The sequence below is a fragment of the Mesoplodon densirostris genome, chromosome 7 (assembly GCF_025265405.1).
Source record: "Mesoplodon densirostris isolate mMesDen1 chromosome 7, mMesDen1 primary haplotype, whole genome shotgun sequence".
In the NCBI taxonomy this organism is placed as follows: Eukaryota; Metazoa; Chordata; class Mammalia; order Artiodactyla; family Ziphiidae; genus Mesoplodon; species Mesoplodon densirostris.
Window position 1 is genome coordinate 87,714,923 of NC_082667.1, and position 20,142 is coordinate 87,735,064.

General features: G+C 43.2%; 1 protein-coding gene and 1 pseudogene across 1 annotated transcript in view; both read right to left on the bottom strand.

The window, feature by feature from the left end:
* Positions 1-20,142, bottom strand: part of LOC132493267 (BCL-6 corepressor-like) — a 204,718-nt gene that overhangs the window by 146,188 nt on the left and 38,388 nt on the right. Inside the window, exon 2 of the mRNA XM_060103618.1 lies at positions 9,828-9,892. The gene's annotated coding sequence lies outside the window, so the exon portion shown is untranslated. The remainder of the gene's footprint in view (positions 1-9,827; positions 9,893-20,142) is intronic.
* The window catches only part of LOC132493227 (3-hydroxyisobutyrate dehydrogenase, mitochondrial-like), a 38,205-nt pseudogene continuing 36,287 nt past the window's right edge, over positions 18,225-20,142 (bottom strand).

The following is a 20,142-nucleotide window of genomic DNA, read 5'->3' on the forward strand; positions in this document are numbered from 1 at the left end:
CTGAAACTTTACGAAATGCATTGATTAGCTCTAGTAGTTTTCTGGTAGCATCTTTAGGATTCTCTATGAATAGAATCATGTCATATGCAAACAGTGACAGCTTTACTTCTTCTTTTCCGATTTGGATTCCTTTTATTTCCTTTCTTCTCTGATTGCTGTGGCTAAAATTTCCAAAACTATGTTGAATAAGAATGGTGAGAGTGGGCAACCTTGTCTTGTTCCTGATCTTAGTGGAAATGGTTTCAGTTTTTCACCATTGAGGACGATGCTGGCTGTGGGTTTGTCATATATGGCCTTTATTATGTTGAGGAAAGTTCCCTCTATGCCTACTTTCTGCAGGGTTTTTATCATAAATGGGTGTTGAATTTTGTCAAAAGCTTTCTCTGCATCTATTGAGATGATCATATGGTTTTTCTCCTTCAGTTTGTTAATATGGTGTATCACGTTGATTGATTTGCGTATATTGAAGAATCCTTGCATTGCTGGAATAAACCCCCTTGATCATGGTGTATGATCCTTTTAATGTGCTGTTGGATTCTGTTTGCTAGTATTTTGTTGAGGATTTTTGCATCTATGTTCATCAGTGATATTGGCCTGTAGTTTTCTTTCTTTGTGACATCCTTGTCTGGTTTTGGTATCAGGTGATGGTGGCCTCGTAGAATGAGTTTGGGAGTGTTCCTCCCTCTGCTATATTTTGGAAGAGTTTGAGAAGGATAGGTGTTAGCTCTTCTCTAAATGCTTGATAGAATTCGCCTGTGAAGCCATCTGGTCCTGGGCTTTTGTTTGTTGGAAGATTTTTTATCACAGTTTCAATTTCAGTGCTTGTGATTGGTCTGTTCATATTTTCTATTTCTTCCTGATTCAGTCTTGGCAGGTTGTGCATTTCTAAGAATTTGTCCATTTCTTCCAGGTTGTCCATTTTATTGGCATAGAGGTTCTTGTAGTAATCTCTCATGATCTTTTGTATTTCTGCAGTGTCAGTTGTTACTTCTCCTTTTTCATTTCTAATTCTATTGATTTGTCTTCTCCCTTTTTTTCTTGATGAGTCTGCCTAATGGTTTATCAATTTTGTTTATCTTCTCAAAGAACCAGCTTTTAGTTTTATTGATCTTTGCTATCGTTTCCTTCATTTCTTTTTCATTTATTTCTGATCTGATTTTTATGATTTCTTTCCTTCTGCTAACTTTGGGATGTTTTTGTTCTTCTTTCTCTAATTGCTTTAGGTGCAAGATTAGGTTATTTATTCGAGATGTTTCCTGTTTCTTAAGGTGGGATTGTATTACTATAAACTTCCCTCTTAGAACTGCTTTTGCTGCATCCCATAGGTTTTGGGTCGTCGTGTCTCCATTGTCATTTGTTTCTAGGTATTTTTTAATTTCCTCTTTGATTTCTTCAGTGATCACTTCGTTATTGAGTAGTGTATTGTTTAGCCTACATGTGTTTGTATTTTTTTACAGGTCTTTTCCTGTAATTGATGTCTAGTCTCATAGCATTGTGGTCGGAAAAGATACTTGATACAATTTCAATTCAAAAAAAGAAATTTTTTTAGCTAAGTAGTATTCCATTGTATATATATATATCACATTTTCCTTACCCATTCATCTCTTAATAAACACTTAGCTTGCTTCCATATGTTGTCAATTGTAAATAATGCTGCCATGAACATTAGGGTGCATATATCTTTTCAAATGAATGTTTTTTGGTTTTATTTTTTTCGATATATATCCAGGAATGAAAATGCTGTGTCATATGGTAGTTCTAATTTTTTTTACAAGTTTATTGGAGTACAATTGATTCACAATGGCGTATTAGTTTCTGCTTTATAACAAAGCGAATCAGTTATACATATACACCTGTTCCCATATCCCCTCCCTCTTGTGTCTCCCTCCCTCCCACCCTGGACCCCTCTTTACCGCTTCCCAGCAGGTGCACTGTCCTCTCCCTGCTGGACTCTCCCTCTCCCTCCCATTCCTCTTCCACGGCCTGGTGGGAGATTGGGGAGAGGGACAAGGAAACTTAGGGGAAGCAGCAACGTTTCAGCCTTATAAGAGTGAGATAGTGGCTTCCGTGGTGGTGCAGTGGTTGAGAGTCCACCTGCCGATGCAGGGGACACGGGTTGGTACCCCGGTTCGGGAAGATCCCACATGCCGCGGAGTGGCTGGGCCCATGAGCCATGGCCGCTGAGCCTGCGCGTCCGGAGCCTGTGCTCCGCAACGGGAGAGGCCACAACCGTGAGAGGCCCGCGTACCCCCCCCAAAAAAATAAATAAAGAGTGAGATAAGTATGTAAAAAAAGATCCCAGGTACATCGACTCACTGGATTAAAAAGTTACGTTAAAACACGCCATTTGGCAAAGCTCTTCGGCTGAATGTTTACTGACACTGTGTTCAGAATTCTGTACTGGGGGAGTACACGTCCGCTCCCCTCAGGCATCTTTGAGTCCAAGAGCCATTTGGAGAAGCTAAAATCATAGAAAACTACAGGTGCTCACGCACCCTTCAAAGGGTGTCTACAAACACATACACACACACACACACACAAAGGGCACGTTTGGATGTCACAAAGTCCATGGATTGTCCAAAGCCTGCCCCTTGATTCCAGTTAAGAAGTTCTAGTCTACTTATCAAAATCTTGAGAATGTGGTATCACTGTTGACCCAGAGATTTCACTACCTGAATAAAAATGTCACATGTATAAAATACTAAATGGAAAAAACTCCAGGTCAACACAGATTATTTTTCTGAATAAAAATGTCACATGCACAAAAAGACTAAATGTACTAGCTGTTCCGGACTCTTTGTATGGTGCCTTACAATAAAACACGGCACTTTATTTCACCACAACCCAGTGTCAGTAGATTGGGTTTATTGCACGTGGATAAGTGGACCCAAGTCTGCTTCAGTCACACTCACAATACTGCTATGGGGCTTTTGCACAGCAATGGAAACCATAAACAAGACGAAAAGACAACCCTCAGAATGGGAGAAAATATGTGCAAATGAAGCAAGTGACAAAGGATTAATCTCTAAAATTTGCAAGCAGCTCACACAGCTCAATATGAAAAAAACAAACAAACCAATCCAAAAATGGGCATAAGCCCTAAATAGACATTTCTCCAAAGAAGACATACAGATTGCCAACAAACACATGAAACGATGCTCAGCATCACTAATCATTAGAGAAATGCAAATCAAAACTACAATGAGGTATCACCTCACACCGGTCAGAATGGCCATCATCAAAAAATCTACAGACAATAAATGCTGGAGAGGGTGTGGAGAAAAGGGAACCCTCATACACTGTTGGTGGGACTGTAAATTAGTATAGCCACTATGGAGAACAGTATGGAGGTTCCTTAAAAAACTCAAAAAGCGAACTACCATACGACCCAGCAATCTCACTACTGGGCATATACACTGAGAAAGCCATAATTCAAAAAGAGTCATGGACCACAATGTTCATTGCAGCTGTATTTACAATAGCCAGGACATGGAAGCAACCTAAGTGTCCATCAACAGATGAATGGATAAAGAAGATGTGGCACATATATACAATGGAATATTACTCAGCCATAGAAAGAAACGAAATTGAGTTATTTGTAGTGAGGTGGATGGACCTAGTGTCTGTCATACAGAGTGAAGTAAGTCAGAAAGAGAAAAACAAATACTGTATGCTAACACATATATATGGAATCTAAAAAAAAAAAGAAAGGTTCCGATAAACCAAGGAGCAGGACAGGAATAAACACACAGATGTAGAGAATGGACTTGAGCACACAAGGAAGGGGGAAGGTTAGGCTGGGACGATGTGAGAGAGTAGCATGGACATATATACACTACCAAATATAAAATAATAGAGAGCTAGTGGGAAGCAGCCGCATAGCACAGGGAGATCAGATCGGTGTTTTGTGACCACCTGGAGGGGTGGGATAGGGAGGGTGGGAGGGAGAAGCAAGAGGGAGGGGATATGGGGATATATGTATACATATAGCTGATTCACTCTGTTATACAGCAGAAACTAACACACCATTGTAAAGCAATTATACTCCAAAAAAGATATTTAAAAAAAAAGAAAAAGAAAATAATGGAGGGTTTGTAAAGAAAAGGGAAAAGCCAAAAAGTGCTGGATATAATTGAGGATTTCTGCATTAGGAGTTCTGCAGCACTGTGAACTACAAGAAAATTGAGTAGGGGGATGAAGATTTAGGAAGGTTCAACTTTTTATGAATTTAATTCCTTTCACCTTTTTTTTATGAGTAATGGTTAAAATTTGAATTCCTCTATAAATTACTTTTGGGTGATTAACTGTGTTTTTTAAAATGCATCTCCGTACAAAGACTCTCTCAAATTTATTATGGTGGCCTAAATAAGTTAATACATCTTGAAGGTCTTAGTGGTAAATCACCATGTTTAATTCCAAGAGAATTTAAAAGGTAAAGAAAAATTAGTTTCAAAAATATTTTCAACAAGTTGACATTTATGAAAATTTTTGAAAGATGAGCAGCTATGGGCATACCACCTTATTTTAGCTGATGAACTAATGAATATAGACTTCACACATTTTCAAAGTATTGAACTGCCTTTTCTTCTATAGCAAACCGCAACATAAACCAGGTTAAAAAAAACCAATAATCTTAAATCATGATTTCTTCCCTAAAATCCCCTTTCCACTCATTTATAAATCCTCCTTAATATTAATTTTTTCCTATCATATTTCTCAGCCTTGATTATTTCATGTATTTGATGTACAAATGTATTGAACACTTACAATATGTACAAGATACTTTTTTTTAAAGCTACATGTTAGTTGACTCTTTTGTGCTTGGCACTGGAAGATACACTGTTGGAAGATTCAGCCCCTGCACTCAATTTTCTCACAGGTTCAAGAAGATTCAGACAAGTAAATCCACAATTCAACACTCTACTATAAAAGGTATGAGAAAGGGTTGCCCAGGGGGGTTTGATTGTAAAGAGCAGGAGAAACTATCTTTTCCTGGGTATGGGAGGATTCCTAGAGATGTTACCTGAGAAAAGGAAGATGAGAAGAAATTGCTAGGTGAATAAGGGATATTTTTTAGCTTTTATTTCTATTCAATTCTCACAAAAAAAGAAAAAGTCAAAAAAATAAATGAAGGTATGTGACTCTCAGAGCTCCTTAGGCTCTTTGGTATCTATATTTGTAGCTGGAGATACATGTGCCACAATTATGTTCTAAGTTAAGGGAGTCTGCGTGTTTCATGCATCAAGCATGTAGCACAAGCTCATGTTAATAAAAATAGCCATTCAGGCATAATCAAGGTAGAAAAGCAACAACTCACTACATATTAACCGATACCTTTCCTCTAGTCTCCTCTCCTGTGTTCCTTTCACCCACCCAAATGTTTTGGTGTGTAAACTTTCCTCTCAAGACAATGGAGTCCACAGCATGGCCATCACAAGTTTGAGTGTTGAACAATAGGTGAGATCCCTAGTGAATAATTACACCCAGTTGGAGAAGACTAAACAGGGCTTGGAGCCAGGTGAGAGAAATAGCGTTTGGCTTATCTGCTCTGAAATAATATCTGAAAGACTCAATCCATAAAGTTTCCATATGGCTGAAAGCAAGTTGAAGAGTGAACACTGCGTCTTAACATTGTGTGTGTGTGTGTGTGTGTGTGTGTGTGTGTGTGTGTGTGTGGTGATTCATCAAATGTTAGGGAGAACCATTTTATGACAGAAAGAGCACTGGCCCCAGAGGCATGGGTTTAAAGTTCTGTATCTGTCACTCTCTTGACAGGAGGCTTTTTTAAAAGCTCATTTGATGACTCAGTTAATGCTTTTTTACATATGAAAAAGAATGAGCCTTTTTCAAACTTAAAGGTTTGATGATTTCATGGTCACTTTTAGTCGCAGCTTTTTAAGATTCCCCATCTAAATAAACTCTTAGGCTCCATGACGTGTGCCCAACCTAGACATTCCGAAGGGGCTTTGAGATCCTGGCCTGCTTTCAGCCAACTTTATGCATTTATATCAGCTGATTTGTTACTTGATAAAAATGTTCAGGATAATGCAGTCACTTTTTTCAATGTTGTAGAAAAGACCACTTCAGAAACAGATTACAACAGCCATGATAATGGACTGGAGTCCTGAGGCATTGAGCTGAGAATTCCATCTCCCCCTGCATGAGAGAGGCAGGTTGTTACCCTCTAGAGAATCTAAGCTGGGGATTTGCTCCCTAACCCCCTAACTCTGGCTAACAGCTTCCCATCAGCCTACCATCTGTGAATGAATCTGGACCTGCAGATTTATAGTATCAGTTGGTACCGTGTCTTAGGATGTGGAGGACAGCTCGCTTATTATTCCCTAATGCTGCTTCTTCTCAATCTTAAGAGCTAACTCAAGATTTAGTGAATAATCTATACACACGTTACATGAGCTACTCAGAATCCCTCCCACATCGTGTCTTCCAGACTGAGGAGTTCTTCCAACTGCCTATTGTCAAACCCCCAACCTCACCCACACCTTCAGCTGAGGAGCTGCTTCCTCAGCTGCAGTGGAAGGGAGAGGCTTCTGGAAGCCTTGCAGTGCCAAATGATGCAGGGGACACGGGTTCATGCCCCGGACCGGGAGGATCCCACATGCCGCGGATCGGCTGGGCCCTTGAGCCATGGCTGCTGAGCCTGCACGTCCGGAGCCTGAGCTCCGAAGCAGGAGAGGAGACAACAGTGAGAGGCGCGCGCACAGCAACAACAACAACAAAAAAAACACAGGAAAGAATTGGAGCAGTAAGACGGGCAGTGGACATGAACAGGCCCTTCATATAAAAACAGAAAGACACCAGTCTGAAAAGACCACAGAATGAAGGACTCCAACTACGTGACATTCTGGAAAGGGCAAAAATACACAGACAGTAACAAGACCAGCAGCTGTCCGGGGCTTGGGGGCACTGGGCGGGTGAACAGGTGGCCCCCAGGGATGTTTCGGGCAGTGAAATGGTTCTGGGTGGCACTGCAGTGGTGGCTGCAGGTCATCACACCTGTCCAAACCTGAACAGTAGGACACAGAAAGTGAGCCTTAATATAAACTACCAGGCTCACGGACTTCCCTGGTTGCACACTGGTTAACAATCTGCCTGCCAATGGTGGGCACACGGGTTCGAACACTGGTCCGGGAAGATGCCACATGCTGCAGAGCAACTAAGCCCGTGCACCACAACTACTGAGCCTGCGCTCTAGAGCCTGCGTGCCACAACTACTGAGCCCACGACCCGCAACTACTGAGGCCCGCATGCCTAGAAGCTGTGCTCCACAATAAGAGAAGCCACCACAATGAGAAGCCCGCGTACTGCCACGAAGAGTAGCCCCCACTCGCCGCAACTAGAGAACAAAGCCCGCGCGCAGCAACAGAGACCCAACGCAGCTGAAACTGAATAAGTTAAATAGTAAACAAATAAAAAATTAAAATGAATGAATAAATAAATAAATAAAAGCAGGCTCTGCTTTGTCAGCACTCTGGAGTTCCCTACGTATCGACGGGCAGGATTCCCGTCCTCTCCTGTAATTATGTCTGTGAAGTGCCTTTCCCGAGGAGCACAGAAGCTCCTGGAAGCAGAGAATTGCTTCTTAAGATCACATGCAGAACCTGAAGACATTTGATGCTTATGTCAAAGACAAAAGACACAACACTAGATGGTGTGAAGGGTCCTCGAGGCCAAGAGCCAGGCAAGCAGGACACTTCCTCTGGGGACCCTTCCATCAGCAGAGAAGAAAATGTCCATGGCCAGAACTGGCACTCAATTCGCTTTGAGCTGAGCAGCACCCGTGTAATTACACAGGCTCCCAAAAGAGTAATTACTCCCACATTTAAGAAAGGAGATGGCTTTTCAGGCAGGGAAGGCAAGTACAGTCTTCCCAGCTGGATGCACTGTGTGTGCTGATGGTCACGATGGAGCTGGGCCCCAGAGCTCTGCTCTCCCCTCAAACCCCCAACCTCACCCTCACCCTCAGCTGAGGAGCTGCTTCCCTGAGAACAGAGAAGCCATCGGAGGGCTTCCCCACCTGCAACCCTGCTCAGCCATCCCCTCCCCACTCCAGGACCACGGGCAGCAGCTCTCCCCTCCCCCACACGCATCTACTGGATCATTCCCACTGTTATTTCTCCCATCACAACACAACAAAACACAACACAACACAACATCCTCCCCGGACCTCAGCTCCTACCTCAGCTACTGTCCAGTTTCTATTTTCCCCGTCACAGCAAAATGTCTTGAAAAAGTTGGGACCAGAACAAACCCAGTTCTCCCACTCCTCTCTCCTAAGCCTCTCTGATCAGGATTTTACCCCACAGATCCATCCAAACGCATCATCAGCGAGGTACGACCTCCCCCCAGTGCTGGGCTCGATGGTTAATGGCTCCGCGGAACGGCAACCTCGTTTGTCCAGTCACCCAGGGAACCTCTAAAGTGCTTCCCACATGCAGACAAAACGCTGTGATTAATATTTTAGGAGAAATACTCAGCGTGGAGAATACAATTGAGTTGCTGGAGGAAAGAGGTAGCGGCACAGAAGAAAAGTTTCTGTAACTACAGGAATGAACAGATGAGCTGTTTTAATGGTAGCAAGTATGGGATGAAGGAGAACGAATAAAAACCATTTAGAAGACGACATTAACAAGCCTCACACTACAACGTGGTAACAGAGGATGGAGAAGGACTTTACAATGAACTCATTTTTCTGGGCAGGTGACAGGCTGGATGATGCCACGATGAGCCGTCAGGGACAACAGGACAAGGCAAGGGGCAGGGGAGCTGTAAATAATCATTTCTGGATCTACTGGATCTAGTAATCCGAGGTGCCCTTTGGACAAACTCCATAGAGATGCTGGCAAGTGGCTGGACAGAGGCATCTATCTGGTCCAGGTGGGAGAACTGACAGAGTTGGAGGTGAAAAGCACCAGAGGGTGAGATCAGACGGGGTGAAGAGTCATGAACCAAGGGTGAAAAGACAACACACAAAGAGGGCAGAAGAAAGAATCAGTCAGGAAGACAGCAAGGAGAGATCTGTCACAGAAACCAACAGAGCAGACTCTGCAGATGGCAAGGCGACAGTGGTCTGAGGTGACAACTGGCAAATCTCCACTGCTTTGTATGCTGGATGCCAGGTCACCTCAACCGGATCAGGTTCCGTGGAGGGGCAGAACCAAGACCGCAGGCTGCACGATACAATTCAGCTGGGAAACAAGAATCTTTGCCAGAGACCTCACTGCATGGTGTGTAGCGCGACCCTCTGAGATTGTAAGAGACAAAGAGGGAAATTTACTGGAAGGGTGACAAGGCTGTTCTTCCAGATGATCCTCATTGCATCCCTCGACTGAGCACTGAAAACAATGTACCTATGTGACAACGGTGTTCTACTGAACAGACAAGTTATATGCACCGAGTGCTCCCTGGACAGCACGCTCTCGTCTTACAGGAAGCACAAGGAAGGCACCAATGTCAACACGTTAGGGGCTGTCTCTCAGGAAGGCTCGCGGCCTACAGCGGGATCCTCAAGGAAACCTTTTAACGCTCGAGAACAAAAGTGCTTCGGCAGGACAATGTAAGTCAAGCAAGGGATGGTGTTTTGCCACAAATGTCAAGAACACGAGGCTTGTACTGTGGCTCTAAGAGGATCCTGGGATCTACACGTAGAACTTACCAGAAACACTTGGTGCTGACCTGCTCCTCTACGCTTTGTCTAACCACAACTTTTACCTACTCCTACTTTCCCATTTTAACCTTTGAACTATTCGCCTCCCAAGGTGTTATCACAAAAGAACAGCAGCAGGTAAACACATAAACAGCAAACTCACCAGAGGCTGATTCATTTTCCGCTGCTCTTGGAACAACGTGCAGGACTGTGACAGTGGAGGCGGGCCTGGAGAAGGAAAACGCAGGCAGTGAAGCTATGACTGAAGCGGCTCGGGGTGCACGAGCACCTGCCCCGCGCTCCACAAGAGACCCCTGTGGGAGACCCGTCCTTTCACCTTCAGAAGGGCCTGTGAGAATAAGGAGGGAGCAACCGCCCTCAGGTCTGTAACTCCCACGTGACTCTGGTACCTGAGGGGATACTTTATTTTTCCGTAGCGAGTATACATTGAATCCTATTAAAATAAACCTCCGTCATTAAATATGAAATTTAAAAACGCTTATAGTTTATCTCTTCTCAGTCTGTTAACAACTTAGATCAGAACATCCACAGGATACCCAGAATAAAGGGACACACTCAGGTGCGTTTCAGTCTTGCCATGATTTGTACAAACTTTACAAACTTAAGTGCGACGCTCAAAAACATCTTTTATTAAAACTGACTTTAAGTGGACAGAACACCTGCCCTAAGAGTTTGGAGTCCTGTGAGCGACCCCACGTGCACACCCGGTGAGGATCCAGGACACGTCATCTCCCTTCTCAGGCCCCATCGCTTCCCTCCTCACCCGAGGCAGCAGGACAGAAGCCCTGCAGACTCGTCCTGCACCGATTACACTGGGCGACTCCACAGGGCACAACCCAGGGGGGCGGTGGACGCTTACATTAGACAACCAAGGTGCTGACGCGTCTCGAGACACACGTGCGAGATGCCGAGACGGCGACAAGAGGGGGAGGACGAGGAGGAGGTGGAGGATCGGGGTTGGACGGAGGGGAAGACGCGGCACGTCCCGGCCGAGCCTGTGGACCCTGCTCCCCCAGGACACCCGGAGCTCACAAGTCCCAGGGGAGCCCCATCCGGAGCAGCCAGCCCTGTCCTCCAGCCCGGCCCCTCCACCTCCGGGAAGCGGTCAAACCCTCCAGGTGGCTCTACCGCGGGGCCCAGGGCGGGCTACCCCAAGCCCTGCTCTTCAAGGGCCGCAGGCTCCACAACCAACTACAGGCCTGCAGACGCAACACCTACCCCGTCGGGACTCGCTCACCAGCCCCGCGCTCCCGAGGCTCCGGTCTGGGGGCTCCTCCTCGGGCACGCTCCTCTCTCGGGGTCTCTATTTTTAAAATATTTATAAGTAACCCATTTTGTAGAAAACACCTATCTTTCATCATAAGAATTATGACACTTTATACTTTCATTCCAGCCTAACTTTTATACTCTGTTTTCTACCATTTGCCAACTTATACCCTACGCTCTAGTCAAAAAGAATCTCATTTACAGCCACTTAAATATATTGTGTTGGTTCTCAAGTCCAGGATGTTCCTTCTGCCTGGTATGCCCCTGACCTTCTCTCCACGTGGAACATTCCTACTGATGTTCAAAACCTAATTCCAAGACCCCCTCATTGTTGGCATTCTCTTTAATATCCCCTAGAAGGGTTACTGACTCCAAGTTCTGTTTTACAAATTTATATTTTTATGATCTATTTATTTAATAGCCTATCCCTATTCGACTGTAATGAGTTGTTCATGTATCTCTCACACTCTCTTTTGAGTTCCTCTGGCCTTTATTTTTTCTTTTATCTCTTACCCATAAGCACAGTGCTTGCCCCATAGTACGTGCTCAACGTGTTGGCTGAGTGAAAAAAGACACCTTTTAGCTGTAATCATTTGTGAAATTTCATTTAAAATGACATCAGATTACCCTTTGTTTCCTAACTTAATTTCTAGTACTATACTATAGAATGTACACTCAGAACATCGTCAGTGGCCTACAGAAACAGTGTTCTCACTGGACTTCATGCATATAGTCAACCCCCTTATAACTTTCTCTGGCATAAAACTGCCAGACATGTTATTAAAAAAAAAAAAAAAAGATGTACCAACCCCTCACCTATTGGAAGACTTCCAGAAGCTCTCCATTCCTTATGGTATCTTTTCTACTTGATTTTTCAAATACCTCTGTCTTACTTCATCTATTCAGAACTGCATTTTCCACCTTTGGCTTTTCATTTTCAATCTCATTCATATCATTATCTGCACTTACCCATAGAACCTAAGCATATTTCAGTTTCTTATGCAAGTTTCCTCACTAGAGGTCAAAGGGGCAAGGACTATTGTGATAAAATATTAAATAAATAGACGATAGAACTTTGTTCTATTGGTCTGGGAAAATTACTACCTGAAACAAAATAATTCTGGAAACTGAAGGGATCAGACCAGTCAGCTTTGTTTACTTCAGACTCAAATCAATGTCTTATCTTTACCTGAGCTCTGGTTACATTTAGAAAAAAGTACTGTAAATACAGTGAATGAGCAAGGCCACTATCTGAGACGTGTCTGGGTCCTTAGTATAGTAACTGGGGGAATGGTAAGCGTTGGTCAATGTTTGCTGATTGATGACTCAATAAATCTGGTTAAGCCTCACCATCAGAATTCCAGACTTTTTAACAAGCTTCTCAGTCTTTTCAACCCAAAGAAAAAACTAAAGAAAACCAGATGACAAGAATTTCAAATTGTAAAATATCCTGGTTGTCAAATTTAAATAGGGATATCCTGTGCAATGGAGAGGCTGGCTGGTGCCAATTTCACATTTTGTTCTCTAGTGTCCGGACGAAGCCTGCTCTGCCAGTGAGCTGACAGGTCGAGAGCACTCCAGCTTCCACAGACACCCGAGAACTTTCTATTTTTCATGGTCTTCCTGCCTTACCTAAGGGAAGGACTATATTCACAATGAAAAGAGTTATGATTAATCACCAACAGAGAGATTCTTCCACTTTCTGGGTGCCCACGTTAAAAGTCTGGTATAGTCAACACTCCCTCTAACATAGATCGTGTATTGAAATGAGAAAACGATCACCTAATATGGCCAGAGAGATGAAGGGACTTGGCCCAGCTGAGCCCAGGAGACACCTCTAATTCAAAACCTCAACCATTAACCTAGTGATTGTGATCAAGGAGACTTACAGCACATAAGAGATTCAAAAAGCATATTAATCCACCTCCGGCAACACTGCCAGTTTAAAAGAATGATTAACCTTCTCTCCCACTTGACTCAACCTGGCTATGTATTATACCACTCTAAATGCTAGCAGACTCTATGCTTATGGCTTCCATTAGGTAGCACTTAGTATACACAAAAACTTTCTTCAAGAAGTAATTACTTTTGAAACCATAAACGTTTCAGTTGGGAAAAGAGAAAAAGAAAGGAGGTGCAAGTAAACAGAACTAGGAAAAAATAAGAAAATACCCTCAAATATAAACATGTTCATTCAAAAAATAATTTAAAAGGGATATAAACGATACTAGGTGAGCATTTATTCTGTTTCTGCTTTAAATAAAGCATTCTGTTCTATTTGTTAGGTGTTGTACTGGTTTAGTATCTAATGTCTGTTAAAAACCTCTCAAAAGAGATGTATTCATTCTGGTATCCTAAGCACCTATCTGGATGAACAGCACAAGCAATGGGAAGTCATGGGGCATAATGGACCTTGCAAAGGCTCTGGAATCCCTCTCTTACTTATGGTCTTTGAGACTCAGGCTCCTCCTCTATGTAGTGTTCATAAAACTTAGTGGAGATAGAACACTAGGGACACAGAAGGTCAAAGGAGGTATTTACTATGACTTTTCAAATATCTTCCTTTAGGAAAACAAATATATTTTATTTGCAATGAGGCTTTCTTGTGAATTTTATTCTTCTAAAGAAAAATATTTTTAGTGAACAATTGATTCGTTTGCCTCCCTGTGCTACTTTATTGACAATACTCAGGTAGGGGTGGTTTTCTCTCAAGCAGTTACCTCCATGTGATTTGTATTTCAGACCTTCCTAAAAGCATGTTTTCCTGCTCTTTCTTTCCACCCCATCCCAGCTCTACTTAAAATATTGTGCTCCTCTATTAAAATGCACAGAACCCTGGGAAAATAAGGAGAAGCAAAATGTTTGTCACTGCCAGCTCTGGTATGCATATATCAGAGAATAAATTATAACTGATGAAGACAGAAATGGGACCCATATCTGTCTGACTTCAGAAACCAGAAGTGTAGGGCTTCCCTGGTGGCGCAGTGGTTGAGAGTCCGCCTACCAATGCAGGGGACACGGGTTCGTGCCCCGGTCCGGGAAGATCCCACATGCCGTGGAGCGGCTGGGCCCGTGAGCCATGGCCGCTGAGCCTGCGCGTCCAGAGCCTGTGCTCCGCAACGGGAGAGGCCACAACAGTGAGAGGCCCGCATACAGCAAAAAAAAAAAAAAAGAAAGAAACCAGAAGTGTAGCTACTACAAGCTGATGAATTGGAACTCAGATCAAGGCCTAGAGTGGAGAGGAGTCTTCTGATCAGAAGGGGAAAGTAAACAAAGGGCAGCGTTTAATTATTTAATAATAAGTAAGAGAATGACTATGGTGTTTTTACAGAACAGGATATAATATTGAAATAAAACCCCTCAAAGTGACACAGAAACATAATGCAATCCTCTTAAGCTACAACACTTCCTAAACCAAACCATACCATTCTCTTCACACAGCCTGGGAAGTCAAAAGAAAGGGGATACTGATCTGCATCACACTGGCATTAGAAGCAGATATAGTTTTAATGAAGTTTTACTTCATGGACTGAAGTTTCCCCCAAAAAAGGGTAACCTTTTTTCTCAAGAAACATCACTGTGTAATAATCAAGGAGCCAGGGATGGTGGTATTCATTGTTCTAAGTACAGGGATTTGTTTTGCAGAAAGAAGTACCAATCAGAAAGAGAACTGACCAATAATTACTTAACAAAACTGCTTCAGAAGTAGATTTCTAAATCTACTTTTAGATTAATTGATAGTTAGAAAAATCTTACTAAGTTTATTCATTTAGAGGAAATCTGTGCAAGCCTCTGAAACCAAGAGGTATTGTATCAAAAGAGATAAGGTCACTAGACACTTATGTAAGAGCTACTTCTTCCTCAAATGGCCACCATATAGTCATTTCTGACTATTACATTACCAAGAAGTAACAATGCACCTTTAGGAAACTAGTATGAAAGAAAAACATAATAAAATTTTTTGCAGGTGACTCTTTGATCTCATAGGTGTGTGTTAATTTTCCAAAGTTGGGACTGGATCCCGCCTTTACAAAATGCTCCTTGAAATATCACATTGAAAATCTTCTCTTTTACTCCTTATTGTAAACACTGTGTATGTTTTTAAGAAGACCAATAAAAAATATGGACTATGGGGCTTCCCTGGTGGCGCAGTGGTTGAGAGTCCGCCTGCCGATGCAGGGGACATGGGTTCGTGCCCCAGTCCAGGAAGATCCCACATGCCACGGAGCGGCTGGGCCCGTGAGCCAGGGCCGCTGAGCCTGCGCGTGCGGAGCCTGTGCTCTGCAACAGGAAGTGCCACAGCAGTGACAGGCACGTGTACCACACACACACACAAAAATATATATATATGTGTGTATATATATATATATATATACACACACAAACATATATATATATATGGACTATGAAATTATTTTTCCAGTAGTGAAATTATGGAGAATATGACTTGCATTTCTACTGTATTCCCGCAAAAAGAGGAAGTCCTTTTCCACAAAGACTGTCATCAATGTTAACTCTGGGAGAGAAGTACTTGTAGTTGTCTCATGCTTTGTGGTGAGAGACTCGCACTTTTCCCCGTCTCTATTGTGGGAAACACGGCACACTTTGGGCTGAGAATTCATGCTGTGGTCGGAAAAGAAAGAAACGAAAAATACCCTCATTAACACTGCTCTTTAACAAGTTCAGCAAATGGGCCTCAGGCATTCTAAACAGCAGCAGTTAAAAAATAACTTTAGATTTCATACATTTCTTCCAGTAGGATGAAAAGCTGAGGTATGTTAACTTTAATTTTATGGTTTGGGTGAATACAGAGTTCGATTACTCCCTGTCAAAGCAGAAATCAGCCTTTTACAGGGAGTAAGTGCTAATTAAGCAAAACAGAGTAAGCATGTTATATGAAGTATATTTGATTCTTTCCTGTGTACTTTGGCTGCACAAGCTCTAACCACAGTTTCCGGAGGGACCATCAGTGCTCCCTAAGAATGCCAATGCAGTGTTCCATCCAGTTAGTGGGGTGCAGAGACCACTCAGAATGCTGATGCTTTCCACAAAGGAGATGGGGCTAGGGAGGCAAATGCAATCAGGGAGTATTACCTCTGTCTTGTGTGCCTGCTACAAAACAGTGTCCTCTCAAGACTACTCTATCCCTTCTTTGCTTTATACGTGTATGTGTAAGTTTGTGTAGGTAAGCTTTACAAGTCTCTCATAAGAGAAAACTGAAAATGTCCAGGAAAAAGACAAAACTGCTTCAACAGAGAAAGGTCTCTCTGTTCCAGTTGAAGAGGATATAGAGTTAATAACAGGAAATATCCATCCCCTGAAACTGTAGGAAACATGGATGCTTCCACAATTTACTCAAAGTCTCACTGACCAGGCTGTAATTTTAATTATTATTTCTTATGATTATGGTAGATAAAAAGTCTCAGTAGTATGCTAAAACTCTTTAACACTTGTTGACCTTTTTTCTTGATAGCTTTCCTCCTGCCAGGCTCCAGCCAACAGTAGCAGTAACAGATATCCAGATCTAAAGAGGATAGAAGTATAATGGTGCACTGAATATGGAAAGGAAGAACCAGTAATGGTTCCTATACATTCATAACGCGAATCAGCATCAAACTAAGGAAAAAGGCTTCCCCAAGAAGAAGTTGACAGCAAATAGTTTCGCCTCTTAATGCACTGAGGAAACAACTTTGAAGTTATCCGTAGCCACCGCTTCTGAAGCGACCAGTAGCTTTGCAACTATTAGTTTACTTGTATTAGATTAATTTATATTAGAGTTTATTTAATGTAATTGCTCACAAATTTTAAACCATTTTGTAGTGTTCTGTATCTGTTTAAATGAAATGCTTTCCTAAGCTCAAGATCAGTGTTTTTATGTTGTGTAAATTATGAAATTACTGTGGAATATCTGGTAAACTTGATAGGAAACCCCAGATGTCAGCACTTTGCTGGGCAAGATTTAACGTGGCCCACACCACTAACCCTCATCAGGAGCAGTAGCAGTGGGCTAAGTCATAAGGGCACGCCCATCCATTACATTCACCCAGGATACCGTGAGTGAGAATCAAAGGGCAGTGAGACAGAGACCTCTACGCTCAGATTCCACTGCCAAGAAATGGCCTAAGTCAGCTCTTGTTGTTGAAGAAAATAACCCTTTAGGAATCAGACTGAATCCTATTTTAAGTTTTAGAGGAGGAAGGATACTATTTAAACATTGATGAAATGTGCCTCTCTTTTTTTATCAGCATAGAAATTTATTGGAATTCAAAAGAATATGGTTATATTTAGCATAGTGTAATAATTATCTAAAGCACGTATCATCGCTGGCTCTGAAACAGTTCTAAAGATGTCATTCTTTTGAAGTAAAAAATATGCAGTAAAAATGTACAAGGAAGCAAAAATATGAAAAAAACAGTTTGCTGAGTATGGGAACTTGTTACAAGAGGGGCACACCAAGATAATTGTAACAGAGTCCAAATTACATAACATGCAGCAAGGAGTTCTCTTGCTTTAACAACTCCTAGAAAATAAACCAGTAATCTCAATGCAAGAATATCACCACTGGGATAACAGGACAAATTTTCTGAGGCACACAGGTAGTAATTCACTATACTTCCCCTTTCTCTAATACCTTTTCTCACACCAATTTCTTTTCTTTCCTCGAGGATAGATTTTATCCTGTTGAAAACAATTTTAGTTTTATTTGTAAAGTGGAGTAAATAATATCCTGAGTGAAGTAGGCAGCGTTTTAGCTGAAGATGCTCAGGAATCAAACTTTTGAAAAAGGCCAATCAGCTAGCTAGCTAGCAGTTACCATCAGTGGCTTGCAGAAAAAAAAATTACAGATGATGTTTGTTAAATAGATAAAAAGAATAAGCAGTTTAAAATGGGTGAAAAATCCCAGGATCTATTGTGACCTAGACCAGAGGTCCCTAACCTTTTTGGAACCAGGGACCAGTTTCCTGGAAGCAAATTTTTCTAGGGAGGGGAGGCGGGGTGTGTGGGGTTCAGGCGGTAATGTGAGCCATAGGGAGCGGCAGATGAAGCTTATAGCTGGTTTGCTTGCGACTCACCTCCTGCTGTGCAGCCCAGTTCCTAAGAGGCTGTGGACTGGTACCTGTCCGAGGCCAAGGGGTTGGGGACCCCTGACCTAGACACTCAAAAGCAGACAGTTGACCTTTGATTAAGCCCATTTTCCTGTGGAGTGAGCCATAAGGGGCTCCAAGACACAGTTTGGTTTCAATGTTTCAGTGTTCACAGCCAGAGGGCAAACTCAGAATGTCTCCTCCTCTTGCAAAAACTGGACCACGAATGAGAAGTAGCCCTTCACGCACAACATCCCTGCAGATCTGATGGGCTTGACTGCCCAGAAGGATTGGGCTCTTCGTGCTGGTAGCAGAGCCTCATGCTAATCCCAGATCCTTAGCCATGACTGTTGCTCCAAATCCACCCTGATAGTAATTAGCCAGGTGAACTCCATCCATCACCCCAGGTACAGGATTGTAAGTGTCACTTGACCAACATCGTCCTAAGCTCTTATTTAGGATTTTAGCCAAGAGTTTTGGGTCAAGCCCTAACCTGAGTCCCAGATTCATAGCTTCAGCAGTTCCAATCCTACTAATAGCTAACAGCAAGTGTTTGCAGAGCTTCAAAGCCTGGCCAGTCCCAACAGCTCCACGATGCACCACATGGGAGCCCATGCACCACAGCAGCTCAACCCCTCCCATCCTAAATGTGAGGTTGCCAGACCGAGCCGTTCCCACACCACCAGAAAACAGGGGCATCCGAGAAAACTGCTCCCATTTTCTCAACTTCTTTGGCCAATTCTCTCAAAACCATAGGATCAACAGTACTGGAATCTATTAATAGTCTTTCTTCACTTTTTTTTGAATTCCATTTGCTCCAGTATAAGCTTCTAGCGCATTGATGCACTGTAATAATTCTGTCACCTTTTTCGGCTACATCCGCTGCAGAAGACACTACCGGGTTCACTTGCATCTAGCAGCTCTTTGCATGCATCAGGGAACACATCAGCAATAGTGAGTGGCTAGCCATGTTTCAAGAGCTCTTTTGCCATTGGATTCCCCACGTTGCCTACTCCAATGAATCCAACTGGAGTCTTGGAAGCTACTGACCTAGAACACAGCACTGCAAGGCTAGCCACCGACGGCTGCTGTGGACGACTCCCTGTACCAGAGGCAGGAGGTGGCTCCACGGAGACGGAAGGAGGCTGACACGTTGCCCGCGCCCCTCCTTCCCACGGTGACCTCCTCGACTCCCTGCTCACCCACTGGCTGCTATAGGGTGCGTGGTGCGGAGGGCCGGCTCGGCTGTGGCGATTCTTAATACCTCTTTGGTACTAGGTTACACATACAATTTCACCTAGTGAGCGATTTAACAGAAGGAATTTTTTTCTACGGCATTTTTGTGGCACGGCAGATAGAAGCGAGGTCACTATTTCTTTGAAAAACTGAACTAAAAATTTATAAAGTCATGATTCATTCTACAAATATGCTGAGTCAAAGAAATGTGGAAATTGATGCGATGGAGGAAGAGCGCTAGACTTCCCTGATGCTCAACTGGGACCTTTCTTCTGGTGTCAGAACATGGTTGTGTAACTCCTGTAATCCCAGTGGATTTTCCAAAAATTCCAGAATCTTCAGATTTTGGTAGCCCCTGTTTACTGCCTTTGCCCCCCCATGCCGAACCCCCACCCCACCCCGCACACATTTATTTTTTGCCCGTTGTCCTCCGGGGGGCTTTTCTTTATATAGTTATTGCAGCAGTTTGTTAGACTACTGACCCCCAGTGAAAATGCCCCTCCCACCTGTTTTCTCACCCTGTGTAGTTTTGTTCCACCTTGACCTGGGTTTGGTCACATGACTTGCTTTGGCCCAATGGCATATCAAGAGCTGAAGCTTGGAGAGTACTCGTGCTTTAGGGCTTGTCCTCATGGAAACCTGACATGTTAGGAAGCCTGGCTAACCTAGTGGAGAATAGGCCCAGGCCACAGCCAGCACCAATGGCCAGACATGTGAAAGCAACCAGCCCCAGTCCAGCAACCAGATGATGGCAGCCTCAGGAGTCACCTCAGGTGAAAGCAAGATAGATCCACCCAGGGGATCCCAGCCCATTCTGCTGATTCACAAATTGTGAGGAGATAAAGTGCCTGCTGTTTTAAACCACCAAGC